Source organism: Juglans microcarpa x Juglans regia, chromosome 1D (genome assembly GCF_004785595.1).
Source record: "Juglans microcarpa x Juglans regia isolate MS1-56 chromosome 1D, Jm3101_v1.0, whole genome shotgun sequence".
NCBI lineage: Eukaryota > Viridiplantae > Streptophyta > Magnoliopsida > Fagales > Juglandaceae > Juglans > Juglans microcarpa x Juglans regia.
In genome coordinates, this window is record NC_054594.1 from 2,859,936 (window position 1) to 2,866,732 (window position 6,797).

The window sequence follows — 6,797 nt, forward strand, 5'->3', positions numbered from 1 at the left end:
CTAATCTTGAATGTATATTTTATTTTTAAAATTTCAGGATCATAATAATGTCTTATCGGGGCCGTAAACGTGGTAGATCAGGAGAACCTTCCATCCAAACAGTTCGAGAGCGGACCGTTTTACTTGAGCGACAGGTAAAACTGTCTGATTTTGTCGCTCTTATATGGAGGGTCATTCCCTCCCATCAGTATTCAATGATCGTGGTTGGGCACCAATCTTAAATCAGCGAGAAGAAGGAATGGAGCTCGTTTCCTTCATTGAGATCGTTACTGAGTTCTATAAAGAGCTCGGTGCTGCTAGCCCAGACGATGGAGGGGCATATAGGATCTGTGTCCGAGGAGCTCCTGTTATATTTTCAGCAGACGGACTCACTGTATATCTGGGTATTCCTAGGCTTCTTGATGCCTATCCAAACCTGCCGCCTAGAGAGTCTGGTCCTTCAGGTGATGCAGCTATGTCTCAGGACGAGGGACTAGATTACACAGATGAGATCGATACACTTGCTGATCACGAGGTCAGGGACTTGATTGTTGGTCCAGATGCTCCAGTGTACGATGGCTCCAAGAGTATTAGGCAGGCAGATTTATCTTCTTTCTTCAAGATTATGAATTTGATCATTGCCAATAATATTGACCCACAGCAGCACAAGACGGAGGTCGGCATGGATCGAGCGAGATTTATGATACGGGTCGCTCGTGGCATCCCGATCGACCTCGTTGGTTATATATTTGAGAGAATCCAATCAGAGGCACGGTTCATTACGACAGATATACTTCCGTTTGGGATCCTCATCACTCGATTTTTGCTACATGCGGGATTGTGTCCGAACCTGCCGAGCGTTCCCGATTTCCGATGGCACCGATCAACAGCACCACCCTATCACGGAGCACGGGACACTCTAGATTTCATTTTCGTGGGCTGTTCCTGACAGGGCTGAGATTCAGAGAGATGCGCAGCCGGGAGATACTGGAGTATCGGCTTGTGAGACATCTACACAGGCTGAGACATCACGCACATATATTCGCGGGGAGATGGCTGACATATTGCTTGCTGAGATCAGCGTACACACATCAGCAGTGATTGATGCAGTGCATACTGCAGTGCATACTGCCATGTCTGAGTTGCGTACAGAGATTATGGCTACGTCTCTGGGTTACGTACAGAGGTTAATGAGTTACGTACAGTGATTAATGCCAATAATGCAACTCAGGTCACAGTTAGTGCTCGACTGACACAGGTAGAGACACAATTAGCTGCAGTCGAGGATGTGTGTAGAGACCTCGCATCACAATAGTTTTTATCTTTTATTCGTATTTTCTTTTGTTGTAATTATGAACAATATATATGGCATTTTGATAATTTGCTTTATTTGGTCGATTAATATATATGTGGTTGATAATATTTATTTAACTAAAAATCTTATTTAACGTAAAAGAAATTATTAAAATATTTTAAAAATAATTACATAAAATTAATTAATGAATTTGTATATATGATATATATTTTTTATATTTTGAGTTTCGTACCGAGATTAATATTATACCTTCGAATGTATAAATGTGGTGCTTGAATATGTTCTAACTAAATATATTCCGTTCGAACGGTTTAGAAACCTTCCGCCAGGATTTACCACCAAATATTTTCCGTTCGAACACAACAAATTCTCGTTCGAACGTTTTTGAACTTTCCCCGCCATAATAAAGTAATTATCTGCCAAATTTTACTGTTCGAACGTATTTTTTCACTTTCGAACGGAAAAATTTTTTTGGGACGATTTAATTCGTCACAGAAAATACTGTTCGAACGGTTATTTTGACGTTCAAACGATTTTCTAAATTCATCGATTTTTTGGGACGAAATTTAAATTTCGTCTCAAAAAATGACTTTTAGAGATGAAAAAAAATTTCGTCCCTAAATAATTTCATCCCAAAATCTCAAATTTGTTGTAGTGATTGGCTGTCCCTTTCCTTATTCCCACATTGTGAATATATATAACCTACATTAAAGGTAGTCATGTGTGCAAAATCCCACATTGGCTACTTTCTAGGTGAAACTAGGTTTATACCTAATTTTAGGGAAGCTTCAAATTGACTGTCTTTCTGGGGTTAAAGCTCAAATATGGTTAGTGCTTTCCCTGGATCGTTACAGTATATCCCTAGTGTACTTATGTTGTGCTTCTAGTGCTTTTTGATAAAATGTGATATCTTTACATACCAAAAGAGAAAATATAATAAATGTATTAGGTGTAATGCTTATAGGATACTTTAAATTTAGGAACATTTGGCGGTGTCATCTTGATTGAGTGGAGTAGAAGCTGAGCTGGATGTAACATGAATGCTCATTTTTGTTATTGTTTCATCTGATTCATCTTTTTTGGAAGGCAGGAACTAGTCATTTTTTTAAAATTGTCGGAGAGAACCAAAATTGATTTCTTTTCTTGGAATATACTCATATTTGTATCAGAACCTCCAAATTCATAATTATTTTTTAATTCATCATTGCCATATATGTTGTTTATATCAAATAATTCTCTTGCTATTGCGAGTTAACTAGTTATGTCAGGTCCACATGCTTTCTGTAAATGTTTGAAAGAATAGATTTCTCATGACATTGGTTATGGCTGCAGTGTGTTCGTAGATCAGTGGTGAATGCATATAACATTAAGTTGAAGCAAGAAGTCGTAATTCGCGGTCCGAATGAAGAGAAGTGCCCTATGAAAATTGTTGAAAGATCGAATGGTCGAATCATGATTGCTAATGGGTGGTCTTATTTTGTAGAGAAGAATGCTGTACAACCTAAAGACCAATGTGTGTTTGAGTTTATCCTCGAAAGAGGAAATACATGCAAAGAAATGAACGTTCAAATTCTTCGTGGAAATGCAAGATTCAAGAAGTTACCAAAGGATTGGCGTTTGTACAGGAAGAAGGCATGATATACAAAAAATCCACCCCACCGCCCAAGTGCGGCCCAACTTCGTGGTGGAAATGCAAACCCAACAGTGCTTGTTCTCATGGCACGAGACAACTTTTCTCAATTCCGCTTTGCAACACATACCTGGTTAGGTTATAGTTCTTTGTACTATTTTATCCACATAGGAGTTAGTTAGGCACTTCTGTAAATCCTTAATCATTCTTGCTGTGGACTTGAAATTAGCTTCTTTTTATTCATTTACTTATTTTTATCATGAAATGAATTGTGGTTTCTTGTCTCGTCTTGCATTTTTGTCAGGTTATTGATAAAGTGTCAAAAACTATATGATTAAGCTGCTAAAGTGAATGAATTGTTTAACCAAAATAGGAATTAAGCACTTAATTATGTAGTAATTTTGACTCAATGTTAAATTTTGGTATTTTGCACTTGAAAAGAGTTGTATTGCTGTTAGTCCACACCAAAATTAAGACCACAAAATTTTACTTCTCTCACATCTTATTTATGTTGCACGATATTAAGGGAAAGATGTTAAAACACATGGTATTCTTGGAATTACCCAACTGGCACGGCAACATCCAAAAGAAGGCACTAGAAACTCACACACGGGACTGAGGTGCAGAGCAGTGCACTGCAGAGGAAAAGATTGGAGACGTGCAACGCATGGACCTAGATCGAGCAGCTCAAGAAGACACACTGCAGGGGGAATCATGCGAGACAGCAGGGGCTGGAGATATGGGCTGAAGACGCGGGCAGGAGCTGACGATTCGAACTGCAGGACCTTGAATGGACGACACTGTAGGGACACGGTAATGAGTTACAGAGAGGTATCATGGCCTCACAGCAGGGCGACTCAAAATGCATGGTTGGAGACGCGAAACAGGAAGGCTGAAACGGGGACCTCAAGGGCGCAACTTCACACACACGGGCAGACCCACTCACACGAACACTGGGTAAAATGTAGAGAGGAGACGCAAAATGCAAAAAGGGATGTAGAGTATAAAGAAAAGATTTTTGTTGTGCGCCGTCTCTTCTCATTCTTCTATTTTTTCTTCTAGTGGATTTTTCGTTTGCAGTTTTTTGGGGTTGGAGATGATTTTATTTCCTTAATAGTAGAGATTCTGAAATTTTATTGGCAGTTTTGTGATGCACAGAGCACTCGTTTATGAGTTTGAGTTTAATTGTTTTATTTTCTATTTCCTTGAGAGAATGATGTTAGGCTAAGTTTACAGCTTGAGCTACAAGATATGGATTCTCTTGCACTAAACTACTTATTAGAGTGATTCTGATATGATAAAAATCTATTTTATAGTTTTGCAAGTTGATTTTGTTGAGATAAGTCAAAACCAAAAACTCTTGTTCCTGTTGACGTAAGGCACAACAGAAAGTTGGTAATATTTTCAAGATTTTTCATCGTTAGTTTTTATAGTAAATTTATTTGCACTCTATAGATACTTTATACTGGAGATAAAATGCTGGGCTGAAGACACTTGTAGCCCAAGTGTTTGACATATTGTGTCACTTTCTTTGATATTACTGCAATCTCTACATTACTTGCACTCAATTATCTAGTATTCAATTTCTTTTCTCATTTCTTTCTATTTCCATTATTTTTAAGTCTACAAGCATTCAGAAAATTATTCAACAAATACAGAAAAGATCCCAACCACTCTTCATTAATACACTTCAAATCAGTACATAAATATATTTTTCTTGTTTCTTTTCTTTGTTGCATAAATAGCCCTTTCACCAACAAGCTCCTCACACAAAATACACTTCATTATATGCTTGCTCAGCATGAATACTATTGTCCCTGTGGAATGACCATGGAACTCATCCATGTACTACTTTGATAGCTTCTGCACTTGGAAGACATATTTAGAAAGCCATCAAGTTTTTGGCGCCGTTACCGGGGACAACTGGTGTTTATCAAAGCATTCTCAAATTGTTGAGAAGACGTTTGTAGTGCTGAGAACCTCTTCACAGCTTGGGTGACATTCTTCTTTATTTTATTTTACTTTATTTTTTTTCTTCTGTTTGTCTTGCATATTCTTTTATTTTCTGTTTTGTTTGTACGACTGGTTGGACTAGGGACCATACTTCTCGGTTGGTTAGGACAGAATCACAAGCGTCTTTTACCTCATAATCACTTTCTATTGAGTCATCTTCTGACACTAATAGCACCATGGCTGAAAATAAGAATCATGATAGGGAAGTAGTAAATCAGAACAAGACACTTAGAGATTATTTACAACCTATCAGAACTAGCACACCCTCATGCATAATACAACATTTGAATGTAAATGCCTTTAATTTCAAACCTGGAATGATTCCATTAATTCCACATTTTCATGGCATGGAATCTGAGAACCCTTACCTTCATATCAAAGAGTTTGAAGAGGTTTGTTCTACATTCATGGATCGGACATGCACTGAAGAGGTTGTTAGACTAAAGTTGTTTCCATTTTCTTTGAAAGATAAGGCTAAAACGTGGCTAAATTCATTGAAACCTAGAACCATAGGCACATGGCAGGAAATGCAAACTGAATTTTTGAAGAAATTCTTTCCAATACATAGGACAAATGCACTCAAAAGACAAATCATGAACTTTACCCAAAAAGATTCTGAAACTTTTTATCAAAGTTGGGAAAGGTTCAAAGATCTTTTGAATGCTTTTCCCCATCATGGTTATGAAAATTGTCGTGTGATAAGTTTTTTTTATGAAAGTTTGACACCTAAAATGTGCCAATTTGTACAAACCATATGTAATGTAGAATTTTTCGACAAAGAGCCGAAGCATTTGAATATTTTGATTACCTTGCTAAAAATGCTCAATCTTGGGACACAACTAATGTGCATGACAGGTCTAGGCAAGTTGAGCCTGGTCATGGAAAATATACTTTAAAGGAAGATGATGATTTGCATGCTAAATTAACCTTGTTGTCTAGAAAAATGAAAGCCATGGAATTGAAAAAGGTGAATGAAGTGCATGCTGTCCATAAAAATTCTGAGAAGTGTGGCATATGTGAGGATCATGGGCATTCAACTAATGAGTGTCTCATGATCCCCGCATTCAAAGAGGTGTTGTAGGATCAATCTAATGCTGTAAATATGCTACATAAACCGTATTCTGGTTCTTACTCTAATTCTTACGATTCAGGATGGAGAAACCACCCAAATTTTGGGTGGAGGAATGACCAGCAAGTAGATCCAGCAGCCTTGGCTTCGGGACCCTCTCAACTCACAATTCAAGCACCTCCAATGCAAATGAAAGGACTTGAGGAGACGGTACAACAATTGTCAAACACCTTGCAGCAGTTTATGCAAGGTCAAGCAACAATCAACAATCAAAACTCTCAAGCGATAAATGACATTCGGAGCACACTTACAAAGATGACTATGGCATGGAGCTCTCAAGAAAAAGGAAAATTTCCTGCACAACCTCAACCCAATCCACAAAGTCAGCCACCTCAAAGAGCGGTTGAGAGTTCAAATGTTAGGCAAGTGAAGGCAGTCACTACTTTGAGAAATGGTAGCGTGGTGAACATTCCAACTCAATGTTCAGACAAGACTGGTAAGGCCTCTAAACCTGTACAAAATGAGGCTGAAAAGTGTGAGTTTGAATAAAGTGAAACTGAAAATGAAACTGAAAAGATTTCATGTCCTGTACCTACTCCTTTTCCTCAAACATTGGTTCCTCTGCACAAAGACAAACACCAATTTGAAATTTTAGAAATACTCAAGTAAGTTAGGATTAACATCCCTTTGTTGGATGCTATTCAACAAATTCCTACATATGCTAAGTTTCTAAAAGATTTGTGTATGGTTAAAAGAAATTAAATGTGCAAAAGAAAGCTTTTCTTACTGAG

At 37.8% G+C, this 6,797-nt stretch overlaps 1 non-coding gene across 1 annotated transcript; it reads right to left on the reverse strand.

Annotated features, from left to right (window-relative positions):
- Nucleotides 1-5,512: 5,512 nt before the first annotated feature.
- Nucleotides 5,513-5,619, reverse strand: LOC121243845. Its single transcript, XR_005936306.1, has one exon. It is a non-coding gene; the product is annotated as a small nucleolar RNA R71 (small nucleolar RNA).
- Nucleotides 5,620-6,797: the final 1,178 nt, after the last annotated feature.